The 27,250-nt window shown below is 43.5% G+C and overlaps 1 protein-coding gene and 1 non-coding gene across 2 annotated transcripts in view; both read left to right on the top strand.

The window, feature by feature from the left end:
- Positions 1 to 27,250, top strand: part of Pawr (PRKC, apoptosis, WT1, regulator) — an 82,203-nt gene that overhangs the window by 15,063 nt on the left and 39,890 nt on the right. The gene's annotated exons all lie outside the window — the stretch shown is intronic.
- Gm23105 lies at positions 16,414 to 16,547 on the top strand. Its single transcript, XR_003949088.1, has one exon. It is a non-coding gene; the product is annotated as a small nucleolar RNA SNORA38 (small nucleolar RNA).

Raw genomic sequence — 27,250 nt, forward strand, 5'->3', positions numbered from 1 at the left:
GTAAAGAACCCAGGCTGCTCTTGCTGATGACTGGAGTTCCGTTCCCAGCACCCCCGGAGCAGCTCACAGCTGGCCGTCACTCCAGTTTGGGGATCTAAGCTCTCTTCTGTCCTCTGTACCAGACACACAAGAGGTGCACAGACAGGCATGTGGGCAAGACACTCATACACATAAAAGAGAAAACAAAAACTTTATGATTTTAAAAATGAAGGGAGCCTCCTCCAGCTGTAGTGTAAGGAACTGAAAAATGTGACTAACACTATTTTACATAAACACCTATTTTTGCCATTTTTGTGGGCTCTTAGGTTAAAACTTTTGTCATTTCCCTTCTTAGGCGAGCACCCTGATAAAAATTCAGAAAGGAATAGTGACTATCATTTTTTAAATAATGTATTTAGCAGTTTGAGTGTATATTTTCTTTTTTTTTTTTCTCCCATGTATCTTTAGACCTTTTAAAAAGGAGTACCTGAGAGTCTCTTAACTAAGGATTGTAATAATACCTGTTAGGATGATTGTCTATTGGGCTTCTAAGTTACTGTCTGATGAGAGTGTAGGTGATTTACATGAGGAAGAATCATCAGTAGCCCTGCTTTGCATGGCAAAGGAACTTCTGAGTCGTGTGTGTGTGTGTGTGTGTGTGTGTGTGTGTGTGTGTGTGTGTGTGTGTGCCTGCAAATCACCTTTTGTTGTAACTTGCATTAAAATCAGTGTACCCAAGACCCTAACTTTAAGGTTTATTGGCCCTCTCTAGTTTTGCTTCATGCTCTAGGATGGGGAATTTTGTCCATATCTCAGGCCACCAGCATTTAGGACTTGTCCTCCAGGATCTCAAAAACTGAAATCCTTTTAATAAAACCAGTCAGGGTCTTTGAAATGTCTGAAGTATGTAAGTCAAGATAGGAGAAATCTCAAAGTGCACCAGGGTCTTCATCGCTGGCCTTGTCTCTGAGTCCTTCCTGTGTCATGGTCCAGGAGCCTGTGTGAGTTTGCTTGTGTGCCTTCAGTGGGAGTAGTGCGTCCCCATAACCCTGTCCTCGTTCTACACACACACACACACACACACACACACACCATCTCTAATCTAACCTCAGGTATTGATCGAGTGTAGAAGGGCAAAGCAGAGCACCCAGGCACCCTGGAAGCACACAGAGCTAGCTCCTCCGGGAACCTCTGCTCCTTTATGCCCCAGGTTTAATGCTCCATGCTTGAAGCATGAACCATTTCACTTACCCTAGGGAAATAAATTTCCTTGTTGCTGGAAATATTAAAATATTCCACACTTTTATTAAGGAAAAAAAAAAAGCAAGTAAAGAAAACAAGATAGTATAACGAAACCTATGTACAGATGTGCCATTGCACACATATCTTCAGTAATTAATCAATTTATGCCAAATCTGATTTCACCCATTCTCCTAACCACATTTTTTGATATGGTCCCAGATTTCCTAATATAGTACTCATAAATAGAATGAATTATGAAAGATAGGACTCTTGTTTTGGTTTTGGTTTTTTGGTTTTGTTTTTTTTTACAATAACCACTGTATCACTATTTTTTTTATAAATAATAGTTAAGCCTTAAGAGTTCAAATTTCCAATTTTGTCTTGTGTGATTTTTTATATATTAACCAAATAAGGTCTTATATACTGCAAGTCTGTCTTTGCAGTTTATTTGTTGGAAAGAGATGATCACATGTACTGCAGTGTTTACGTTAAAGTTCAACACAACCATTGGGATTCATTATTTCCTGTCAAGTGTAGGTTAGGTGTAAGCTCAGGTTCAGTCATTGCTTTTGCAGGAAGAATGCTGCTTCTTAGGTGGCTCTCTGCTTCTGACGGAGGAGTCACAGTCTGGCCCTTTTCCTTCTGTGATGGGACTGATGAGTCAGATGTACACCTGTCACCAAACTTTACTCGAGGGATCCCTTCCTGTTCTTAAAAATTACCCAGTGGAGTGCTCTCACAGATTTTTTTTTTTTAATTTTTGGTGCGTTTAAATATTACCATTTCTACAAATGTTCGTCTTACTAGGAACTTCAGATGGGTAAACTTTAGGAATTTATGTTGTTTAGAAATAGCAGGAATAAACTGTCTTGTGTATGCTTAGGAACATCATCTTTGCAAAGGCTGCTTCACAAAGCAGAAGCTTAGGAGACTCATGTTCTGCCCTCTGTGTCTTTGATCCCCAGCTGCAGAGCACAGCTGGATTCTCATCATTACCTGCATCACTGCTTCCTCTGCTTGTTGTGAAACCGTGGGTCCTGGGGCCTTGCAGCTTGATGCACATTCCTGAGAGAGAGAGAGAAGGCCAGAGGGCCAGGCACACAGTGGTGCTGTGGAGACTGCTTTGATGTTGCTCACTCTGGCGAGCCTTTGGGATCTACATGGTCCCTAGACTATGCTTCTGGAACACTTAGTTTTTAGTCCATTTTTTGTTTCATCCATCCATCCATCCACCCATCCATCCATCCATCCATCCACCCATCCATCCATCCATCCACCCACCCATCCATCCATCCACCCACCCAGCCATCCATCCACCCACCCATCTACCCATCCATCCATCCATCCATCCATCCATATTTCTGGTTTTATAAGACAGGGTTTGTAGTTCTGGCTGTCCTGGAACTCATTCTATAAGACCAGGCTGGCCTTGAACTTGAAGATCTGCCAGCCTCTCCCTCCGAAGTGGTTACAAAATGGAGATATTCTCACTAGAGATTTTTTTCTTTTTTCTTTTTTTTTTTCTTGTACACCAGTGATCTCCTCTGATTAACCATTTAGTTATAGAAATGCAGTTTGCAAAGTTAAGGTTCTTTCTAAGGGAGCCAGAACTGAGAGATTTGTACACTTCAGCATGCGAGTCTCCAGGTGGAGGAAGGCTCCGGATCTGTTTGCTTTGCTCTCTTAAATTATTAAGATGGAGCTGCATCTGATTGGCTGTGTGTTTTAGTGCTATGTCAGATGACACTATCATCTAGGAAGCTTGCTTGAGGAGTCTGGAAAGGACAGGCTCTTTGCAGTTAGATGGTGTCAGTCCTCAGCTTCCTTGTAGAAATGTGGTAAAGTTCAACAAGATAACATATGTGCATAGTTTAAAGAGCTTGTTTATTATAGGACAGATTACTGTTAACTCCATAGGAGTCCAAAAGGAAAAAAAAAATACAGACTCTGTTACAGGATGGAGAATTTTGCTCCAGTTTGGCCTTTAAAAGTCTGAGCTGTTTAATGTGCTTCCAGAATTACTTCCCAGATTTGAGTAAAGACAGGAAGTTGTAAGAAGGCATGCATGATAAAACTCAGACCCTAAAACTTGGAACAGAATAAAGTGGAGAGAGGGAGGCGCAAGTCACAACAGTGTAAGCAGTAGATTAATTAGGCACAATAAAAATCCAATTCTTGTTCTTAGCCACGAATGGAAAGGGGTCATCTTAATTGCTTGCTTGCTTGCTTGTGTATACTTGAGAGGAAATGTGAAATCAGTTTTGCCGTACTTAAAAAAATGGGTACTTTAATTGACTTCTGGAATTTTTATGATACAATAGAGGAGACAAGTTTATTGAGCTCACTATATATAGATCTTGAGCTATTTGGCAGTTGAAATAGCTATTTAATGTGGGTTAGCAGTGGGAAGTGTATGCGTTGGAGGATGGAAGGAACGCTAGACCAAGTATAATAATCTGTCAGCAAAATAAATCTTTCCCAGTTAGACTTGCTTTCTGTTGTTTTTGGACTCGGTGGAAAATTGTTTGAGAGATAAGAAGTTAATAGCATGGTTACGGCCTGAAGAATGTTCCGAGTTAGATATTTGTAGACTATGAATAATAAAAAAAGATTGAAATGGATTTTGTATTTATAAAATTGCCTTGAAGAGAAATAGATTTTGTATTTATAAAATTTCCTTGAAGAGAAAAAAAAATGAATCGGGTTTGGGGTGGTTTATGTCTGTGATCTCGGCACTCGGAAGCTGAGGCAGGAGGATGGCCTCATGTTCACACTGTGAGACCTCGTTTCAAGCAAACAGAGTTAGAGTTTTTTGAGAAGCCTATAAATAGTGCAATCATTCCGAGGAAACACACCTTACGTTGGAGAAGAGATGAGATCTTTTCTTCCATTGTTCTTAGTCTGTTTCATATTTATTGAGGTATAGAGCAAATGTTACAATTCAAGCACCAAAGTATACATTTTCTTGACTTTTGGAAAAAGCGTTATTGAACTGCCCCGCCCCTCCTGCCACATTGGAAACTGAAGGGTTAACATCCCAAGTAGGTGAGAAAGGCAGCGACCAAGTTCAGCAGTTCCTGGGAGGTGACTGGAATGTGCCTTTAGTCCCAGCACTCAGGAGGCAGAGGCAGGCAAATTTCTGAGTTTGAGGGCAGCCTGTTCTACAGAGTGAGTTCCAGGACCCAGGGCTACACAGAGAAACCCTGTCTCAAATAAACAAACAAACAAACAAACAAACAAATAAATAAATAAAATAGTAAAAACAAGAAAGGTACGCTGGAACCTGAAATAGTATAGTTGGTAGAATATTTGGTCTAACATGCAAAAACACATGTTCAGTCCTCACCACCACAGAAGCCAGGTTTGGTGGAGCTTGTCTGTACCCAGGAGGATTTAGGTTCATCCTTACCCGTAATTAGTTTTAGGCCAGCCTGCTCCAAAAAAGATACTCTGACCTTGAATCACATTTATGACTTTATTTGTTAATATCATGTTTAAAATGTTGATGATCCAAACCCAGACACTATGGCAGATCCAACAAGAGCTTGCTGACAGGAGTCTGATATAGCTGTCTCCTGAGAGGCTATCCAGTGCCTGGCAAATACAGAAGTGGATGCTCACAGTCATCCATTGGACAGAGCACAGGGTCCCCAAGTAACCAAGGAGCTGAAGGGGTCTGAAGCCCCATAGGAGGAACATCAATATGAACTAACCAGTACCCCCAGAGCTCCTTGGAGCTAAACCACCAATCAAAGAAAACACATGGTGGGACTTGTGGCTGTAGCTATATATGTAGCAGAGGATGGCCTAGTTGGTCATCAATGGGAGGGAAGGCCCTTGGTCCTGTGAAGGTTCTATGCCCCAGTATAGGGGAATGCAAGGACTGGGAATGGGAATGGGTGGGTTGGGGAATGGGAGGGTGGGGGGGGGAGATAGGGGATTTTAGGAAGGGAAACTAGGAAAGGGGATAACATTTGAAATGTAAATAAAATATCTAATAAAAAATGTTGATGATCTATAACATTTTTTCCAAAATAACCTGTGATCTCAAACATATCAAACTTATCTACTCAAATACTCAGCATTTGTTTACTGTCGTAAATACCTTCAGGGACATTTTCTTTTCTTTCTTTTTTTTTTTTTTTTTGACATTTTCTACTTTATATTTTCTGAGGATTTTTTTTTTTGTAATGAATTTTTTGTTGTTGTTTTGGGTTTTTTTTTTTTTGTTGTTTATTTGTTTTTTTTGAGACAGGGTTTCTCTGCATAGCTCTGGCTGTCCTGGAACTCACTCTGTAGACCAGGCTGGCCTCAAACTTCAGAAATCCGCCTGCCTCTGCCTCCCGAGTGCTGGGATTAAAGGCGTGTGCCACCACTGCCCGGCTTGTAATGCATTTGAAATCTCCTGCGAGTTAAAAGTACTGTAGTTAAGGGTTGCTGAGATGGCTCAGCAGTTAAGGGCACTTACACTCGAGCAAAGGACCTGAGTTGGCTTCCCAGCGTCTGTGACCGTCCTTAGCTCGACATTTTCATTCCTGTTAGCAAATGTCAGAATTTCTATAAGGTTTTTAATGCCTTGTGTATGTGTACTGCGCTGCTTTAGTCGCTATCAGCTGACAGACTCTTAGGTTGATTCAGTTAAATGGCTCAGTGTGAGAGCACAGGCCTGCTATGCTCCAGGGCAGGTGGCGGGTGGGGGCAGGGTAGAACGGAAGGGAGACGGGGAAGGGTTCTATTCTACCATTTGGAAGTCTGTTGTGAGCATGTAACTGTGCGTAAATCAGTGGGTTTCATGAGGGTGATGATATTTTAACCATATCATTCACCTTTTTAATGTTTTGTTTCATTAAGTAACACATATTGGCTGTACTGCTCAGTCTGAACTCTCCCTCCTCAAGGGGTGGCCCCAGTGGTCATAGTCCATTTAGATGGCACGCGAGCTTTTCAATGATGCCTCATGAAAAGTCGTAGGGATGAGAGGAGCAGAGCAGAGGGAGGGAGGGAGGGAGGTAGGGAGGGAGGGAGGGGCTTTACTCCTATGTGTGTAGATCCATGCAGTGTATTGTCTGCAAGCATCACAGTTAGCAGGCTTTTCTAGTTTTAAAAGAGCTTTCTGTGTGTGCATGTGTGTGTGTGTGTGTGTGTGTGTGTGTGTGTGTGTGTGTGTGTGTGTGTGTGTGTGAGTTCGTCAGATCTCCTGGAACTAGAGTTGTAAGTGGTCGAGAGCTACCTGGTGTGGGTGCTGGGAACTAAACCCTGGTTTTCTGCAAGAACAGCAAGTCTTCTAAACTCCTGAGAGGTTTCTCCAGCCCTTAAATGGAGCTTTCAAAGTTACATTTTAAATGTTCTTTTAGACCTATCTTTTTACTTTACCCATATTCCCAGAGATCTTTCTGTCAAGATTGTGATCATACAAGGTAATGGACTTGAAATCTTCTGCAAGTTAGAAACAGTGTATGGACTTAAGGGGCTGGCAGGACAGTTCAGTGGCCAAGAGCACTTGCTGCCCTTCGAGAGGACTTGAGTTTGGTTCCCAGCACCCCAGTCTGTACCTTTAATTGTGGCTCTAGAGGATCCACACCCTCTTCTGGCTTCTGAGAGACTCTGCACTGATATACACAGACCTATACACAGACAGACATACATACATACATACATACATACATACATACACACACATACTAAATTTATTTTTTTTTTAAATCTCAAAATTATACTTAAAGATGGAAATGTAAGATATTACAAGCAGACTCTTGCTTGCCTGTATTTTTATTCTTCATATTAACTGTGTCATCTGTATGGTCCCATCTTCTTAAAAACTACGAGCAAATGTTTTTGGCCATCCTATTAGATCTGTCTAGTCTAGCTGAGAGGAGAGAGGTCTAACATGAAATAGAATTTCATGTTCATCAGCTGGTGGCCGTGGATCTCATGAGGCACACACATCAGCTTCACTTGGGGCTGATGGTAAACCTCAAACAGTTCCCCGTTCAGTAAGCATCGATTGATGGACATTGATAATCTGCATCTCTGACTTGTTCCCCCAGTAATACAGTTGTTACTCCAGGGATATCCTTGGAGAACTAATCACATTATTTAAACCACCCGAGGCTAGAGCGATCCCTAGGGAGGAACCCTAGATACAAAAGCTGAGGGCAGAGTATGTGGAGTCAGTGGTAAAGTCCTGACCCGGACGAGCAGAAAGGATCTGAGAACTCAATGACGGGAAACAAAGCTTTGAAGTAAACTTAGGTTGTAGATGCCCGGAAAGCAGCAAGAGAGGTTTGTAGCCAGCTCGCTGGTCCCCTCTAAGCTTCCCTTGGAGAAGTGGGAACAGCAGATGGTAGTGGCCAAAGGAATATCATCTGGATTCATGACCAAAGGAACCTGTTAGCAATGAGAAGCCTCTAGCGGCTTCCCAGTGTTTTTCCTCATGTCTGAATGTGAGTCTTCTGGAGTCGCTGCCTGGCAGAGGCTGTTAGCACTTCTTATGAATGAATGTTAGACACAGTAGTTACTCCACTGATACATTTTTTTTACTTTTGCCAGATAACCTTAACGGGGAAAGGTTAATTCCTTTGGTGATACATTCTGATTTTGCTCATACAGTCAGTGTCAGAGTTTTGCTCTGATATGCGCGACCAAAGAGGAGGTGAATAAAGGCCTTCTGTCTGTCCTAATTGCTTAGCAGATTAGCTAGGCGCGAATGCCAGGAATTTGGAGCCTTCTTTCTGTTCACTGAAACCTTTGTTCTTCTCACTGGCCGTCTGATTCCTGAGCCACTCATAGCCTTTGAGCACCTGAAACATAGAAGAGTCTGGAGTGGAGCCATACTGTAACTGTAAAACAAACACCAGTTTTCTATGAAACAATGGTAATGATGAATTGATATTAGAGTTTTAAAAATTCTATTTAATATTTTACAAATTATAACACTAAAATATCTTATATATTGAGTTAAGTAAAATATGTTGTTAAGGGTAATTTTACTTTTCTTCCCCCTTTTTTTGTTTCTTTGTTTATTTGTTTTTGAGATGGTCTTGCTATGTAGCTGATTCGCGTGGCTTGGACATTGTTGTGTAGACCGGGCTGACCTCCAACTCATGGAGATCTGCCCACTTCTGCCTTCTGAGTGCTGGGACTAAAGGCACTCAAAAGTCACTACAGTTTGCTGCTGCTGTTGTTACTGCTGTTACTGCTGTTTCTCTTCCTCCTCTCCTCCTCTTCCTCTTCCCCCTCCTCCTCTTCCTCCTTCTCCTCTTCTTCCTTCTCCCTCTCCTCTTCTACTACTACAAATATGGCTACTAAAACATTTAAGATTATATGCATGACCTCCCTCCTACCACCCTCCTTCCCTTGGGCATGCAGCTCTTTTGTCCGGGGTCCCATGCATGCTTGCTAAGCACATGCTGTACTGCTGAGCTATAAGCCCATTGCCTTGGTCATTTGCTTCTACTAAACCCCAATGATTTAGAGACAGGAAAGCCATAGTAGCCGTATACAGCGTTTGATACTTTGACGATAGAAAGCATTATGTGGAAGGCAAAAGGCAGTCTGGATAGTGACATGTACAGTGTCATAAACAGTTAACAAAAATCAGTCATCTTGTCAGAAGTGACTGGCATATATCTTTCATTTTATTTTATTTTTTGGAGACAGGGTTTCTCTGTGTAGCCCTGGCTATCCTGGAAGTTGCTCTGGAGACCAGGCAGGCCTCGAACTCAGAGATCCTCCTGCCTGTGTCCCTGGGTGCTGGAATGAAAGTCATGAACCACCTCTTGGCAGCACATACATTTTAAAGATATGGTGGCAGAGAATCTTCTGTAAGTGTCAGCTATAAAAGTTTCTTTCCTGGACAGGGTAAGCAGGGGAAAGACACCCAGAGGCCCACCAGTTATGTGGCCCACATCCAGGGGACGGCCAGTGTGTGGCCTGCCAGCCAGGTAGCCCAGTAGCCACAGGAGCCATTGTGACGTGCAAGTATGTGGTGGAGAGATGGAAGAGACGTAGAAGAGGTAAGGTCTGGGCATTATGAAGAGAGGTGGAACTAGAGACTTGAGGATTGAAAGGAACAGCCAGTTGTGAGTAGCCTGCCTTGCCACCTTGAGGCCATGGTGAAGACCTAGTAAATGTCCCTGGCTCATATTACCACAAAAGGCCATGCAGATGTCTCTGGTCTGGGATGCCACCAGGGACCATGTTTATGTCCTAGGGCTGCGCAGAGCTGGCTCTGCCCCATGCGCCTGCACCTTGCATCTGGGTAGCACAGTAGACATGGCCCTGGTGGCAGGGGTGTGAGCGAGCTGGCTTCAAGGGTGTAAGAGCGGGAGAGCTGGCCCTGCCACTCATCTGCTATGCAGTGGCACTGGTGAGGGAGAGGACACGCCCTCCACTCCATGCCCCACCCCCACTGCCCGCTACCTGTGGCAGGTGGGCGAGCTGGCCCCAGGTCGTGAGAGCCCGAGAGTTGGTTCTGCCTCTCACTGGCTGAAACACTCAGGAGAGGGTGCCCTGCACCTTGCCTGGGTAGCACAGTAGGGCTGGCTCTGGTGGCATGGGTGCAGGTGAGCTGGCAAGGGTGTGATCATGGCAAAGCTGGCACTACCCCTTGCCAGCTGCAGCACTGAGTGAGCTAGCAGGGGAGGTGCCGAAGAGCTCATTCTGGTGGTGCAGGCGGAGGAGAGCTGGACCGCTGACCAACTCAGTCACTACCCAGGCCCAAATCCAGGGCTCTGAGTTGTTCTACCCCCAAATCTACTCCATCTATGAACCCCTGGAGCATGTGAAGAGGCTGGTCTTACAGATCCAGAGCGGCAGGATCTCCATGACACAGGGCAACAACGGGATATCCGAGAGGAGACCTGATGAAGATCCAGCATTGCTAGTTAGTATTGCAGAAGCCAGAGGCCTCAAACCAAACCAGTGACTCATTGCAGTGAACGCTTACAAGTATAAAGACCTGAGGACAAGGGTATACTGTGGGCCACACTGGCACACTACGGCTCCCACAGGGAGATGGTTGTTGTTTTATTTGTTTTTATTTTTTATTATGGGGGGAGGTAGCAAGGGCAAAGGGAAAATATGAAGAGATGGGGAGATGAGTGGGATTGGGTGCATCATGTGAAATTCACAAAGAACCAATAAACAGTTAAAACAATATAAAACAACAAAAATGTGACTTTTCTTACTTAGCCTGGGTGGGGTAGCATATGCTTTTGATCCTTCCGTTCAGGAGGCAGAGGCAGAGGCAGGCAGGTTTCTTGAGTTGGAGACTACTTTGGACTTCATAATGAATTCCAGGCCAGCTAGACCCATACAGTGTGATATTGTTTCAAAAAACAAACAAACAACAACAACAACAACAAAACCCCAAATCTACCTATCTTCCTTCCTTCCTTCCTTCCTTCCTTCCTTCCTTCCTTCCTTCCTTCCTTCCTTCCTGCCTGCCTGCCTGCCTGCCTGCCTGCCTGCCTGCCTGCCTGCCTGCAGAGAAAGCTAACAGTTTGCTACACGGTGTATACATATTATATAAATATAATGATATGGCCCTCATTTTTGCTAAGTGAAGAAAGAGAGTAAGTGTTCCGTCCTACTGCAGATCCATGCTTCTCAAACTATGGAGCTACTTCTAGGTAGGAGTGGGTACACTTTCCTAAGGCACTCAAGTTGTGGTGCCATGGCCCAGGTCTTAGTCTCCTGGCCTGTTACTGTCTGAATACCCATAGTGCCGTGGGGCTCTGTCAATAGTGCGCTTTTGCAAAGCAGGGTGCCGGGTTGTAATCTTAGGTATGTACACATTCCCTAAAATCAGGCGCATGGCTGCGGAGCCAGGGGGCTGTTCAGATCGAGCCTGCCCTGAGGGTCCAGCTTCTCTCTTACACTCCTCAGCTCTTGTCCAGAAGTGATTTGAATTGACAGGACGTGGGGTATAGATCAAAAACAAAAACAAAAACACCCCAAAAAACCCCTAGGCTCACTAGATAGCATAAAGTAAATATAACTGACTTTTACATCCCAGGCACCTAATTTTGATTTCCTCCCTTGGAAAATGGGGCTAACCTCTGAGTCTTGATGCGTGCGTTAGTATGGGGAATGGCGCTGACAGTAATGTCAGATGCCAGGATTCTTCTTCTTCTTTTTTTTTGGTTTTTCTGGACAGGGTTTCTCTGTATAGCCCCGGCTGTCCTGGAACTCACTTTGTAGACCAGGCTGGCCTCAAACTCAGAAGTCCGCCTGCCTCTGCCTCCCGGGTGCTGGGATTAAAGGCGTGCGCCACCACGCCCGGCTCAGATGCCAGGATTCTTGCTGACTGTGGTTGTCACCATGCAGGATTCCCTGTTTTGTGAATGAGGAAACCATATCTGGCACTCGGGCCTGTGAGCTCCTGGGGTTTACCCTCTACAACTTGGACTGCCATTTAGTCCATGAGGGTCCTCCTTCATCATCCTTAAATCACAGATAAGACTAACTGCGAACAAAACCATTCCAACACAACACAGTATACTACAAAGGATAGCAAGTAAGAGGTGAAAAAAAACAAAAAACAAAAAAACAAAAAACCATTTAGAGAAAGAGAGGAGTTTGCCCAAGGTCATACTGGGGTGAGGTCGGAAAGAAAACCAAATTAGACATTTTGGTTGAGAGCATAGCCACTAAGGCCTGAGCCATCTCTGCTGCCCCGGATTAGAGTTTTTGGTCTTACGGTCAAGGATATGATTTGACCACGTCTACCTGAGATTATTCACCTATAGACTGTAGAGAATAGCTTTCGTGGAGGGAGCGGTTAATGTTGTGTCCACTCAACCCATAGACAGTGACGGTAGTGATGGTAGTTAAGGTATTAGATACTTAACGACAGCGCATCCATCAAATGCGTCCATATACCTTAAAAATTAATGGAGCTTTGCACTGTGAAAATCTCTTGGGTGTGTATGCCTGTGTGTGTACATATGCATACTTATATTCATGTGGGTATATATGCACACATACATATACACATGAAGCAGGATCAGAGGATAACCTAAGTCATTCCTGGGGCACCTATTTTTTCCCCCCTAATTAAACAGAGGTTGTTTTGTTTTGTTTTATTTTGTTTTATTCTGGCCTGGAAATCACAAACTACCATAGGCTGGCCAGCCATTGAACCCAGGATCACCCTCACACAGACATAGGTACAGGAAACCCACCAATGCAATTACAATAAAAACAAATAACTCATTTTTAAAAGGCTTGAGTGGTTCCTGGTATAAGCATACATTTCGCATCACCTTTTCTTTGGCATCCTTGCAAAAGTTTTCCTCCATCTTTCTTCCACTCAACCTTCCATGAGTTTCGCCATGGTCTCTCTGCGCTTCAGATTATAGAATGATGTGTGTAATAGAGGTCCTCCTCTCTGAGAAGACAGACATTAGTCAGTGGTCACGAGCTGGATGCGCGTTATGGAAGGGTAAGTATAGTGCTGAACCTCTCAGCGTGCAGTTCCTATCAGCTAGAAACTCAGTCTCTGGCCTCATCTCAAAACCACTTCTTTTAGCAAACTTCCCAGGCACTGCTGCTGCACATTGTAGTTAAGAACTGGGGCAGGTTTTTACGCAAGTCTGCAACAGAGGGACGGATTCTGACCTTGGGAGCGAGAGAGGTTCTGTTGGTGGTGATGGTTGCGTGTGTGACGTCATCGTTGTTACGTAATGCCCCCATTGCTCAGTCTCGGTACAGTTCCTTCTCTCCGTGCTGCCTCTGAGCATGTTGCTTGTTTCTGTCTTGTCACCATCAGTGTGTAACGTAGCCTCGTGATTCCTTTCATTCTCGGCCTAGTGTGTTGAGTTTATCCGGGAAGGGCCATACCGACCTTTGTCCGTGTGGAAAAAGCATCAGGCGTCTTACCTTAGCTGTTTCCTTCATTTTATTTTCCCTGGAGTAAAACTGTCAGGGTTATTTTAAAAAAATAATACCTTTTTTTTTTTTTTTTAATGCTGTGTCTGGGGTGTGTTTAGTTGCCTTTATATCTCCTAAACTGTTAATGTGGAGCCCCGCACTAAGTAGAGCAGGCAATGTATTGTTCTAAGTGTTCTCTTTTTATTATAATTTCTCTCAGCCTTGTGTAATAAAATAATGTCAGCTAGCGAAGCTTCCGACCATGGCTTCTTTCCTACTCTCCTGCCTTTCATCTCCTTTTAAACAATTTGTAAAACTGCTTTAGGGGAGCATGTGGTCTTTTAAACACAAATATTTTTCTTTTGTTAAGAAGCCAGGAGGAAAATGTGAACAGGATGGACCACAGACAACATCTTTTCTGAATACAGCAAAATAATTTTTCAGAAGTTAGTTGCATGTTTTATCATGGATAGACGTTTTATTAATGTGGTCTCTCAGCAATGGAGTTCTCTCTCTAGTTGCATAAGAATGCAATAAATATTCTGAGGAGTCGCAGATAAAAATGTGCATAGTTGTGAAACAGCCTGCTGGGGATATTTGCTGTTAAAACGTTGAGATCTTATTCAGGGATTATTGGCTGTTTGGGACTCTGTGTGCGCTGGTAGCCTTTCTCCTGTGTCACGTCTGTACAATTGGAGGTTTAGCTACTGACATGGAGACGTCATGGGGACATGACCAAGGCAAGTGTTTTTAAGGACATGAGCAAATACAGCCAGTTGTGACTATATATGGGTTTTTTGTTTTGTTTTGTTTTGTGTTTTGCATTCCACATTTGCTTATTTTAATCACTCTAAAATATCCCTCCATAATATTTGACTTTTTTTAATGCTTTATGATATATGACGTTTTTTTTAAGTTTAAGCTTAAATGTTTTTAAGTGATGGCAGACTAGATAAGCTGTTTAATAAAACTATTCACTTTGAGATACTTAGTAAATTAAATGCAAAAAAAAATTAGGTATTGAACATAGCCACCTTCCCACATCTCCTTTAAGGAATGACTGGCCTTGTCTCGTAACACGTATACCCTCTGCACCAGGAATCTACATGTGTTTTGAAGACTGCTCACTCATTTCGTCTGTAGAGATAGTGTAGCAGGTACGGGTAGGTGATGGGCATCTGCATGTAAACAGGCTTTTATTATAGCATGCGAAGTTAAAAAAAAGCGTTTCTGTCTTTGGTTGTCTGCTAGGAAAATAAATAGCCCTGTTACTCATTAAAAAAGAAAAACTGGATGGATTTCAAGTATTTAGTTTCCTATTACAGTTAGATGAAAAGATAGCTCTGCAGATTCAACTTTTCCTCGTGCTTAATGAGGGTGTGCATTAATGACTCTGCTTAATTCTGATTTAATTTCTTTTAAAGACTCAATTAAGGGCAATTAATTCTTGCTTATGTTGAATATATCATGAAGGTTAGAAGGGCAGTGCAGGAAGCTTTGGGTACCTGGGAGTTGTAGGTTTTCTTCACTGTCCACTGAGAATTCCTCCATGGGGCTGGAGATGTGGCTTGGCAGGAGAGCATTCTCTGCAAGGGCAAGGCGGCCCTGCAGGGTTGCATTCCCCAACCCCCAACCCCGCAATCCTGATGGCTTCTTATGTATTCAGGAAAAGTGCCAAATAATTAGACCAAGGGTAAGAATTGTTTGTGGGATGCCCATTTTCCTGCCTCATTCCTGCCTCCTCCTCCCTCCTTCCTATACTTTGAACTTGGGCCTCACCTCATGTTTGATGAAGGATAGCTCTTTCATTTTTCCTCTCACCCCCCACATACCCCCAAACCACCTTCTCCTTTATTTCAGAAATACCAGGCTCTCTGAGGGGCAGTTCTAGCACTGAAGTTCCTGCCTGATTTCTTTGCTACTTTCTTAAATGTTGGTGGTGTTTTGTATCTGTTTCTCTTTTAAACCATCCTGTTCCGGTCCTCCTGATTCAAGCTGCGTAGTATTTCTTGGGATTTTAGCCCCCTCCATAGCTGCACTTAACTATGTGAATGATCATAAGTGTCTTCAGGTTTTCACTGAGGCACAGTTAGCACCCAGCAACCTGCGCTCGCTCACTTGAGGTGCACTTTGAGTAGTTTTAGCACATAAAGAAAGCCATAAAGCTATCAGTATAGTTGAGATGTTTAAAAGACAGCCCCCCTGAGGTTCTCCTGAGTTCTTTTGCAGCATATCCTTACCCTGCCCCGCCAACCTTCTGATTGGCTACAATACCTTACTTTGTAGTTTCCAGAATTTTACATGAATACAATTATGCATATCCACATTGTATTTCCCCCACCCGCAAGCCTGGCTTCCCTTAACACATTTGAGACGAATCCATGTTGCCTATATGAAAGATGTAGCTAGCCCCTGGTCTGTGGGTGTTGTGGGAAATACAGTCAGCCATCACAACACCCAGTTACCTGGTAGAATTAAAGCTCTTAAAGCTTATAGTTAACCAATCAGATTTATGTGTCAATAAAATCACAATTTACAAGATGCCAATACAATAATTTCAGAGCCAATTGATAATGATAAAAGCTTTATCCCATTTATTCCTACCTTATGATAACCATAACTGTGGCTGGTTCAAGCCACGCTGGTTCATGTCCACCTCTATCCTCCTTCCCCTCTCCCTTCTACATTCTCCGCCTCTCTGTACCTCTTCACTCTCTGCAGCTCTTCACTCTCTGCAGCTCTTCACTCTGCCTCCCCTTTCCCTGTCCAGTCACAGGCCTCCTCTGTACTAATGTAATCGAACAGGGAACATCCTGTGACATGTGGTTTCTAGGATACTTATAAATGCTAGCTACACGAAATTTGTAACCTGACATAAAATTGAAGCAGGATGACAGTATGAGGGTGGGTGGGGGAGTGTTTGAAGCTTGATCACACAACCTTGAAAATGGACTTTGTAGATAATACGCTGCTAAACGCCTGGGCTTGGCTGCATGCTTGCAGGTGGCTTTCCTCTCAGCCTTGGAGTATGTCCTCAGGTTGCATATGCTGGTCAGCACCCTAGACTACTGGGAGACTCTGGCCTGCCCCACAAACTCCACTGACTTCCTGGGTCTTCCTGGACTCTAACTTTCATAACTCATATTCTGAGCTGTTTTCTTGTGCCCATTAGTGATGAGAGGTAAGAGTAGGCCCAAGGTTGGGTGGCATTGAGGGTTACCAGTTAGAACTACTGTAGTTCAGGGTCTGCTTAAAAATGGAGATTTTTAATGTCATTTTTTACTAAACTGGAGATTGTCTAAAGATCTGATTCATATATCCTCCTACAAAGGCGTGTTTTTGGTTCCCTGTCCTTGGACACGTAAGAATCGGAGGCAAAGAAACGTGGTGGATTTGGAAAGGTCTGGGACCAGCTTGCCCCCTGCAGGCTCAGAATCAACCATCCCACAGAAGAGTCAGAAAGAAAAATTTTTAATTTTTTTTTAAAATGTAAAAAAATAGATCTGATTCATAGTTCATCAAACATCTGGACAACTCAGTGGAAAACTAATAAAAGGCACTGTGACTTTGATATCAAATTATTTCTGCTTCCATAACTTTTCCCTCCGAGTCCATCACCCGGCACCACAGCAAGCTGAAGGAGAGTTTCTGGACAGGAGGCAGAACAACCCCCACTGAGGCACTCCTCTTCCCCTGGGGGCCTGAAACACTCAGTGTTTGAGCTGCTCCCCAACAAGGAAAGCCAGCGCTGCAGACCTTTGGTCACGTGGTAAAGAGTAACACATGGCTTTTGTATAGGGGACAGAAGAGCTGTCTCCTGAGCCATTGTCTTAGAACTGATGTGAAACGTGCCCCTGCAGAAGCATGCGCCTACTCTTTTTAAAGGCACGCTAGTTATATCCTGCTCAGTTATCCTCAGCTGCAGCAGTAGTAGTCGTCACATAACCTTGGGGTTGCTTAATCCGTATTATCTCCTTCTTTTGGTGCAATAGTATTTGTACTTGAGATAAATTTTAAGTGTAATCATATGTAGTCAGACATTTGTGTTAAGCACGTGGATACCAGCCAGCATTGCTGGGAGATGGCCACTTATTTGGGATACTACATCTCTTAATTGAAGAACCTTGAAGAACCGGAGGATTTGTAAGTTTCAGCCCAGCCCAGCCCAGCCCAGCCCAGCCCAGCCCAGCCCAGCCCAGCCCAGTCTATAGCATGAAACTCTGTCTCAAAACAGCAAACAAAAATCCTCAAATGATAAACATTTAAGGGGTTTGAAATTGCAACAATTAAAAAAAAAGACAAACAAACAAAACCAAAAACCAACAAGAAGCCCAAACCTATCTTGTTCCCTAGTAGATAACTGGTTCTCTAGAGCCGAGTAGTTAAGTTTTTTAAGGCACTGCATTGCTAGGTATGTGGTGTGGTCCCTTCCCATTCCTCCCCACCCTACCTCTGTATATCTTTTGGCTGAAGGTAGAGAAGTGACTTAAAGTACTATGTCTTGGGAGACAGATAAGGCCAGCACGAGAAGTGCGTCTCCAGCCATCAGTACATATTCTTAGTTCAAATTTTGTATGATTCGTTGCTTTCCTGGTGCGTGGAAAAACCTAAGTGTGAAAACTTACGATGGAGTAGTGTGCGTTGTTTGGAAGGAACTTCTTTGTCAAGTCCTAGATCCAAACCCTGTGTGTGTAAGCCAGGCTTCTTTCTGTCCCTCACTCGCTAACTTAAATCCTCCCAGGAATGCACAGTGCCCCTGCCAAAGGTCTTCAGCTGCTGATTGATAGGAAGATCTGTGGCCAAACACGCGTTCTTTTCCAAGACGTTTCAGGCATAGGTTAATACTAGAGGTTGGAAAATTGAGTAGCTTCATGATGCACTGTGTGTTTTCATCCGTCGGATGACTGAGCTCTTTCCAAGGATCTTTTGAAAGGACGTGCACGCTCGGAGGCTGCGATCCGAAGCCTTTTCACGGATCGCAGTTGGAAGCTGTTAATTAACGAGCTCAAGTTCTCACCCTCACTTTGTAGTCTGTAGTGCAAGGTACATTTAGCCAATGAGACTCTCTGAATCGGTAAATTAAATATTTAAATATTCTACGTCTACTATGGAAAGACTTTCAGGGTCTTTACGGCGGTTGTAAGCTTAACTGCTTCCATGCTTTCATTTTTGTTGATGCAAATTAAACATAATGTAGAATTTGCCGTTCGGACTATACCATTCGGGCATTGAGCACGCATGCGTGTTGTACAGCTACCATATTGTCTGCAGAACCTTTTCACACTTTTCAAACGGAAACTGGGGATCCATGAACTCAAGAATTTTGTGTTTTGGGGGGCTCCCAGCCCCACTCTCTGGCAGTCACTATTCCACTCTGTGTCTCTGTGGATGCGATTTCCCAGGGTGCTTCTCGCACAAGTGGGACAAGTCCACTGTCTGATCCTCTATTTCTGGCTTGTTTCATTTAGAGCAGTGTCTTCTACAGTTGTTCCTATGGTGATATGCCAGAATTTTCCTTCTTAATTAAAGCTTTTTGTCTTCAATGTTTTGTGTTACGGTTCACCCATGCCATCCATGGGTTGGGTGAACACAGGGTTGCTTCCATTTCCTTCCTTTTATAGCACACGTGTTAAATACTGATCATGTTGTTATCTTCCGTGATCCTATAGGAGGTGCCAAGGAGTTGGATGGTAGAACAGTACCATTCTTTGTTGTTGTTTTCAGTATCTGTTTTGATGCCTGGCCTATATATGGGAAGAGTTTAATTTTCCGGCCTGATAAGGTAGCTCCATTCACAGGGTCTGAACTAAAACATGGAAGACTATATGATCTAGCACCAGATCTAGGCTTATGAGGTAGAGCTTCGAATACAAGTTTTATTCCATTATTCCTTTAACAAGTTTTCTCTCTTCGCTTTCAGTTCGCTTTTCTTTCAGACTGTGGATAGTGTTTGTATGACGGCATTTAATACTTTGTATTGGGGCTCACAAATTGTTTTTCTTCCTTAGAACACACTCATTGTAAGTTGTAAATTGGATGTTTGCATAATCACAATGAATGCATGCAGTGTATTAGTGGCCTCTGGAGTGCCTAATTGGAAGGGCTCACACTTTCTGCACATGATCTTAAGGCCGAGAATCGATTGGGCTCACACTTTCTGAACATTTTGACTACTCATTGAGTTCACATGGCAGCTTGGTATGGACTTGGGTGAAAATACAATAGAAAAGAGTAGATATTGATCATTCTTAACATAATAGGTTAACCCATCAGTGTTAACCAGAGAAATAATTGAAGTGGGAAGGCTTCCCATTGCTTTGTGGAACAAAGACATTTTTAAAGTTTAATTGATTGACTTCCAGTTGAGAAAGAAGGTTCAGCTAGAGCCAGGAATATTTACCAACTGTGCCTGTAAAAACATTCCTTTCTTCCCCCAATGCTCATTGAGTCTTCTGTTTCCCAAGTGACATTATTAAAGCCCTTAGTCAAAGGGAAATTTAGAAGGACACTGAAAACATGAATAGCTGGGTTTCCTTTCGGTTTTACCAAATTCCCTCTTGTTATGATAATATAAATGTGGAGGGATTTCTGAAATTGTAGAGAATTGTCTTAGTTAGGGTTTTACAGCTGCAAACAGACACCGTGACCAGGGCAACTCTTATAAGGACAACATTTAATTGGGGCTGGCTTCAGAGGTTCAGAGGGTCAGTCCATTATCACCAAGATGGGAACATGGCAGTATCCAGGCAGGCATGGTGCAGGAGGAGCTGAGAGTTCTACATTTTCATCTGAAGGCCTCTAAGACTGACTTGCAGGCAGCTGGACGAGGGTCTTAAAGCCCATTCCACAGTGACACGCCTACTCCAACAAGGCCACACCTCCTAAGAGTGCCACTCCTTGGGCCAAGCATATTCAAACCATCACAAGAATTTTAAGTTTAAAGTTGTCCAGTATCCTTTGGTTTATAAGAACACAAACCATAAAAGTGTAAAGCATAGAACGGAAAGACGGGCATGTATGTGCCTAAGCGTGTAAAGTGAAAGCTTTGGTTCCCCTGACCCTGGGCATAGCAGTACCTCTTTGAGATGCCCAAACAGCAAACCTAATGTATTGACCATTTGCTTGCCTAAGGATCTAAAGTCATTTTATATACCTTACAGATTTTATACGGAGTCATAAGGTTAGAAATGTTGGAAAGATGTATTGGGAATTTAACTAGAGTTTTTCACCTACTTTCCACTTTGAACTGTCTTGCCCGTGACTACAGTAACAAGTGAGGTACCTTAAATTACCAGAGCTCATAGACCTCATTTTTCTGTTTACTCCTATTAGGAAAATGTTTGTGGCCAGCCTATGTTGTCAGTAAAATTCCAAAGGGGTCTACATCCTTACGTCTTTTTCAAAGGTTTCTAGAGCTAGGGCTGGAAAGATAGCTCGGCAGTCCAGAGGAGCACTGGCTGCTCTTTCAGAGGAGCTGGTGTTTGGTTTTCAGCACACACGTGGCTCACAACCGTCTGTTCTTCCAACTCCAAGGGATCCAGTGTCCTCTTCTGCACCAAGCACACATGGAGCGAACAGACATACATGCAGGTGAAACATCCATAGATACAAGTTTTTAAAGTCTCATAAAAAGTTTCTAGAATGGCATGGGAAGGGGTCATCCACGTTGGTAGGACTTTGGGTCTGTCTGGCCAAGTTAAAGTCCACTGCCTCTGGACATACATGTACGGCTGCTGGCTGGGTGCACCCAGATTGGTGTTCACTTACACTTTGTAAATGTAGTTCCTGACAAAGCAAAAATGCCTGAAATCACAGGCTCAGGAGACTTTTTTCTAATACATATTGAAATAACAAATTTGTTTGACTGTTACCTGAAGCTCTATTGCATCATCTCCATGTTCCTTAGTGTAGCCCTTAGGTGGGCCATCTAATCTCTAAGCATAGGCTCTTCCCTTCTCTTCCCCGGTGGTGCAATATGGCTTTGTGGTGGACGAGAACCATTAGAGACACTTACTGAGTATGCTGTGGTGGACGTGCCAGAAAGTGACACCTGATTGGTTAAACTCTCTTTTTCAAGTGGTTGCTATCCATGCGGGGAAGGTGCTGGAAGAGCTGCTGTGTTGTGCGTGGACTTTAACCCCTGGTTTCTTGCATAACTCCCTTCTTTCCCCTGTTCTTGCAGGTGGCTCAGTCCAGCAATCCTTTGGCTTGATCCTTGGGAAGAACAGACTGTTCCTACAAGGAGGGTATAGTTGGCTGGACTGAGAAGGCGGGGTGGGGTCCTCACTGTTCCTCCAGCTGCTGACCCTTCTTGCCCTGTGCTGTGGGGACTTGGGATGTTTTGGCTCCTCGTCCTTTTCTCTAAGTCCTGGACACACAGTGTCCTCTGTTTTCAGTTGGTACATGCGTTCACTTCGCTTTCCCCGCTCTGGTAAGTTAGATGTTCATCTGCTCCTTAAGTGCTTTTACATTAAGCTGCCGTCTCATCCTGCCTACGGTTTGTGTAGTGACATCATACGTTCTAAGACGTCTTCACTCTGGTTATCTTATTACTAAACCTGTTTATTTTCCTCAGTGTAACTTGAGGTTCCATGCAGATAGCCCCTTGGCTGTTTTTGTCCCTGTTGGCTAACAGTGCCTCTTAGACAGTGACTTGAGGGGAGGATGTGGACTTCAGGCTGTGGTGGTTTATAAACGGCTTTCATAATGGCAACCCCATTTGAATGCCATCAAGCCTGTGGTTATGTAAAATGATGCTCCTGGTGTTGAAGAGCCAGGCTTAGGAGGCTGAAGGAGCTCTGTAAGGTTTATGGGGGATAGCATGGATCCAGTTCAACATGGAGATATCTATATCTATATTAGAAGTATCTATCTATCTATCTATCTATCTATCTATCTATCTATCTATCTATCTACACACACATATATGTATGTATGAGTGTGTGTGTATGTATGTATGTATATAATGTTGCTAAAATCCCCAGTACTGTAAAATATATTCACACAAACCTGCGATACACAACAGTCAGCCAACATGACTGTAAACTGGATGAGGCCCTGCTGACATCACAAGACAGGCTGTTTATTTACAGTGAACTTAAGATCTAAATAGAGGAGCTTAATGGTAAAAATCACATTGCTGTAAACACACAAACTCACAGCTGTTGATTATCAGTATCTGCTTTATCTCTTTTAGATTTGTTTTTATCTTACATGGATGTGTGTTTTTGCCTGCAATTATGTCTCTGCACCACATGTGTGCAGGGCCCCCAGAGGCCAGAAGACAGTACCAAGTCTCCTGGAACTGGTGGTTACAGACAGTTACCGTATGGGTCCTAGGAACCGGACCCGGGTCCCCTGGAAAAGCAGCAGTGCTCATAAGCACGGAACAGTCTCCAGCCCCATCTCCTGTATACACATTCTGTGTGTTTGTGAGTCTGGGCAGGAACAGGTGAGGAGAGTGCTACAGTGTCTCCGTGATCGCTGTCCCACCGCTGTGGGAACCAGTGTCATCACAGGGAGACAGAAAAAAAGGTCCTGTATGATAAGGTGAAAGTTAAATAAATGAAAATTTACAAACTCCAATTTTTTTTTTTTTTTTAATTTTGAGGCAAGGTTTCTAAGTTGCCCAGGTTGATGTGGAGTAAGCCTTGAACTTGGGATCCTCCTGCCTCAGCCTCTCAAATAAAATACTTAGGACAGGTGTGAGCCACCAGACCCAGCCCGAAGGTCCTTTGCTTCGTGTCACTGTCGTTCTGTGTATTTACTGCTTCGGTTCAAAGGGCCCAAGTAGAACCTTTATCCTTAGAATCAGACTGGGGCCCCTCCCTTCATTTTCTATTTCATGGTGATTTGGGGGCCTTTTTTCTTTTTTCTTCTTTTGTTTTAAAAAACTTGGTGCTTAGAGTAAATATCTGATTTTTTTTTTAAGAAAAGAATTTATTTATTTACTTTATGTATGTGAGTACACTGTAGCTGTCTTCAGACACCCCAGGAGAGGGCATCAGATCCCATTGCAGATGGTTGTGAGCCTCCATGTGGTTGCTGGGGACCTGTGGAAGAGCAGCCAATACGCTTAACCGCCTCTCTCCAGCCCGAGTATCTGATTTTTTTAAACAGAACTGCCATAAGTTAGTGAGTTGGGGTTTGAATTTGTTTCCCACAAAATATTTGCGAAGTCTCGGAACTAGTGTGCCTTTGTGCTCAGATTGAGAGCTTCCATCTTTTATTTCAGAACTGGGAACCCTGGGACAAGTAGACTTGTCTGTTTATATTCTTAGGGAACTTTAAGTTTTATTTTTGAGGCCACACACCATTTTCTTTCATTTGATGTGTGTGTGTGTGTGTGTGTGTGTGTGTGTGTGTGTGTATGTTTAAAGTGAAAATGAAAACACCAATAAGCTTATCTTTGTTTATAATTTTTCTGCCCTCCTCCTTCCTTCTTTCCTCTCTCCCTCCCCTCTCCCTCCATCAGCCTCTCCCTTCCCACCCTTCCTCTGCTGTCTTTAACCTTAAGTAATGGGATTTTTTTTTTTAATGTTACTGAAGAAAGGAATTATTTAACTACTGGTTATTTGATAAAGGCAACAGAAAAGCAAGCGAGGGATGAAGATAGGCAGTGTGTTACCCAGTGTCCCATTTAAGTCTCCCATTGAGGGACCTTAAATGGCAGGGAACACTTCTGAACACTAAGGGAAGGTATGTAAATGAATACTTCGTGGTTGTAATTGTTAGGCATATAATTTGATCTGAACTGTGTAATGCAAAAGGCATATGATTATCATTCTTTAAAAGGCTTTCGCAAAGAATGCTTTGCAAGAGTATTTCCCAAGAAATGTTAAAATTAAGACAGAATTAACTTTACTTTCTGAAGCTATTCTGTTATTCTCTCTCTCTCTCTCTCTCTCTCTTATTGTAAAAGTCTTATTTTGTTATTCTGACACATCAGGAACTCTGGGTCTTTTGAAGACAAACTAAAACCCAACGATAATGGGAATCTGGCAATTTAGACAAATCTTAAATTTCAGTTCCAAAAAGGAGTATCCACATAATGAGCCTGTTTGCGTCAACGGAATGTTTCCTCTCTAAATGACTGTTGTTTTAATGTCTGGCTTGACACGTGTGAGCTGGTGAGCAGTGCTGTTGCCTCCCGTTTGCTTCAGGCTGAATTGAGTACGGGAGAAGGAAGGATGACCAACTGATCTGCTGCCTCCGATGATTAGGTGCCCGCTGTAGATGGTTGGGTACCCGCAGTGTAGGCCCTGCTTTCCTTTAACTATGTCAAATGATGCTTTCCCCTGATGGTTGAGGACCACAGGAAAGCACCTATCCCTGTCTCTTACTTCCTCTGCCTCTTTCCTTTCCTCTGTCTTTTGCCTTTGTAGATTTGACGCACACATGAAGATGAACCTTGTTCTGAGCATAAGCAGGATGGTTCCTGGATATCTAGGGTTTGGAAATAGATATGATGTGTAAATTCTGTGTTTTAGGAACACCTCTTGTTGGGGAGATGCAATTTTATATAACTGGCTTGCTCAAACAGCAGAATTAGCTGCCTTCAAACCATATTCTAGGGCTGGATGTGTGACTCATCAACCTGGGTTCCATCCTCAGTGTCAAAACCCTACCAAAAAAATTCTAGTGGACTCCTGGCAATTATAGGTTCCTTGAAAGGTGGAAAGGCTTTTAAATGGCTCTCCTTTCGTTGGTGGATCATTTGTATGTGTGTGTGTGTGTGTGTGTGCATATGTGTCTGTTCATGTGTGTGTGCATGTGTGTTCATGTGTGTGTGTGTGTGTGTGTGTGTGTGTGTGTGTGTGTGTGTATTTGATCAGGAGATTTTCTTGCTCTCTAATGAGCTGTGGCATGGAGCCAAGAAACAATCAAGGCTTTTGTTGCACCTTACATTTCTGGGTATTTTCATACCTTTTTTGAATATTGTTTTGTGTCAATCCGCAGAGTACCAAACCAGAATCTCTAAGGATGAAGTACTGTAGTGTGAAAGGACCTTCCCCTCCTCCACACTCCCCACCCCCCTTACTCCCTCTTGCTTGCCTTTGTCTTTCTCCTCCTCCTGGATTTTCTTGAGCAAGCGCTGTATGCAGACCAGTTACTAAGGCGTTAGTGGGCCAAACATAAACAATGGTGACGTTCTTAATTATAGTAGAGAAGACCACGTCATCACGTCGATTGTAGATTGATTCTGGTGTAATTTATTTAGCAAGAACTAACATTAAGGCCATTTTCTTGGGCCCTACAAAAATGTTAAGCACCCCATGCAGTTACTAACATTAGTCTCACAGGAGGGACTTCTCTTTGCTTTTTCTTTCTCTTCAACCCCACCCCCAGTGTGGAAATAACTTTACATCACTCTCAGCTCTGCAGTGGCTAATGAAAGATAAAATATTCACGTGCTAGGGCAGGGCTCTAGTAACAGCCCTGTTACTGTAGTCATTGTAGACTCAATTGTGAGACCCCAGATTTGTATGCCTTAAGTACAGATAGGGGGCAGAGGGTGGAAAGAAAGAGATTATGAATCCCAAAGATGTACATACTTAGTGACAAGACCCTGCCAGCTTCAGGGAGGCCTCCACAAGGCAAGGAGAGAGGCCCCGGGAGAAGGTACACCTAGCACTTTCATTTTGGACTTGTAGCCTCCAGAGCTGCAAGGAAAGAAATGTCTGTGGTTGACTTCATACCTGTGGTATTTTGTTTTGGCGGTACTGGCAAACAATTGCGTATGTTCTGTTATGCTCATGGTTGGTAAAGCAATGTCTCCTATTAAAAATGTCGACAACCACCAAACCTCAGTATTAAGTTGTTTATGATGGGTCCTACTGTAGCCTAAGCTGCTGTCCAACCTGCTGCTTTGTAGCCCACGCTGGCCTCCAACTCATGGCCTCCTGCTTCTTCTTCTGCAGTGTTCTGGTTACAGGTGTGGGAGCCTTGCTTGGTAGGCTGTTTTAGTTCTGAATTTTTTTCCATATTGTATATAAGTTTGGAGAATGACAGCAGATTTCAAGAGCCATGCATTTTCTTGGTATTTTTTTTTCCTTCCTTATGTAACTGTGAGTTGAGGGTTTAAGTGATGGTTATCTTACACCGTAGCTACCATGCTTTTCTTCACAGTTTACATAACGGCATATTATATAAAACGCCTGCTGGGCTTGGGACTCTGCTGAAGCCGGGAAGAAACCTGGTCTCCTAAAGCAGTAAATACAGTCTAGGAGTTAAGTACTAGTTCCGGCAAGGTGGCTCTGCATTTAAGTCCCAGTCCCGTTGCTTATTAGTGATGTGACTCGGCCTGCTGTGTAGCTCCTTCCAAGCCTGAACAGAAGGGTAATCAATGCCTCCACACAGGGCGGCTGTGATTGAGAGTCAACGCCCTGAAAGCGCTCTCGAGCAGTGTGCTGCGTGCAGGGGACAGACAGACTCTTCGTTGTTAATGCTTTTCCCCGTATTTGAGCTAATTTGAATATCGTGTCTCTAAAAATCTTTTTCTTTGAATATTAGTTAAGGCTTCCAAATCCATGACTGTGTGCTTGCCGATCGCGTAGCTCTCAACCCTCATCAAATGGTTGCTCAGACAGAGACTCAGACCAGAGAAGAGAATGTGGAGGGTTCAGCTCTAAATAGGACACACAAGGTCTAGGGTCATGGAGGAAAGATTATGAACCGGAGGACAGCAGAGGACATCTGCAAATCAGCCTTCCAGACAGGACAGGACATTTCCACGCATGACCTAACAGCTGCTGTGGCTGCGTCCTCCAGGCCTACCAGTTCAAGTCAGTCATGATTTAAATGTGGATAGATAGGGGACAGGACTCACAAAGTGCCTCAAGGTATTGATAGTTGACTGCTGAGGGAAGGACAGTGTGTGTTCTTCAGATGGGGACCCTGAGAGACTTCCCTGTTCCCGCATATGACCCAAATCCATGTGCATATGGACAGCACAGAGAATACATGACACTGGACCAGAAAAGTCTTGGTGGGAATATAGGAGGAGTTGAAAGAGGAGGGATTCGAGGTGGGTTTGGTCAAAAACCCATTATATTCCTGGATGAGATTCTCAAACAATAAAAAGATGTATTGCTTAATTTGCCTTGCTTAAGAATGAAGGCTGCAAGCCGGCGTGGTGGTGCATGCCTTTAATCCT

This window comes from Mus musculus, chromosome 10 (assembly GCF_000001635.26).
Source record: "Mus musculus strain C57BL/6J chromosome 10, GRCm38.p6 C57BL/6J".
Taxonomy (NCBI): domain Eukaryota; kingdom Metazoa; phylum Chordata; class Mammalia; order Rodentia; family Muridae; genus Mus; species Mus musculus.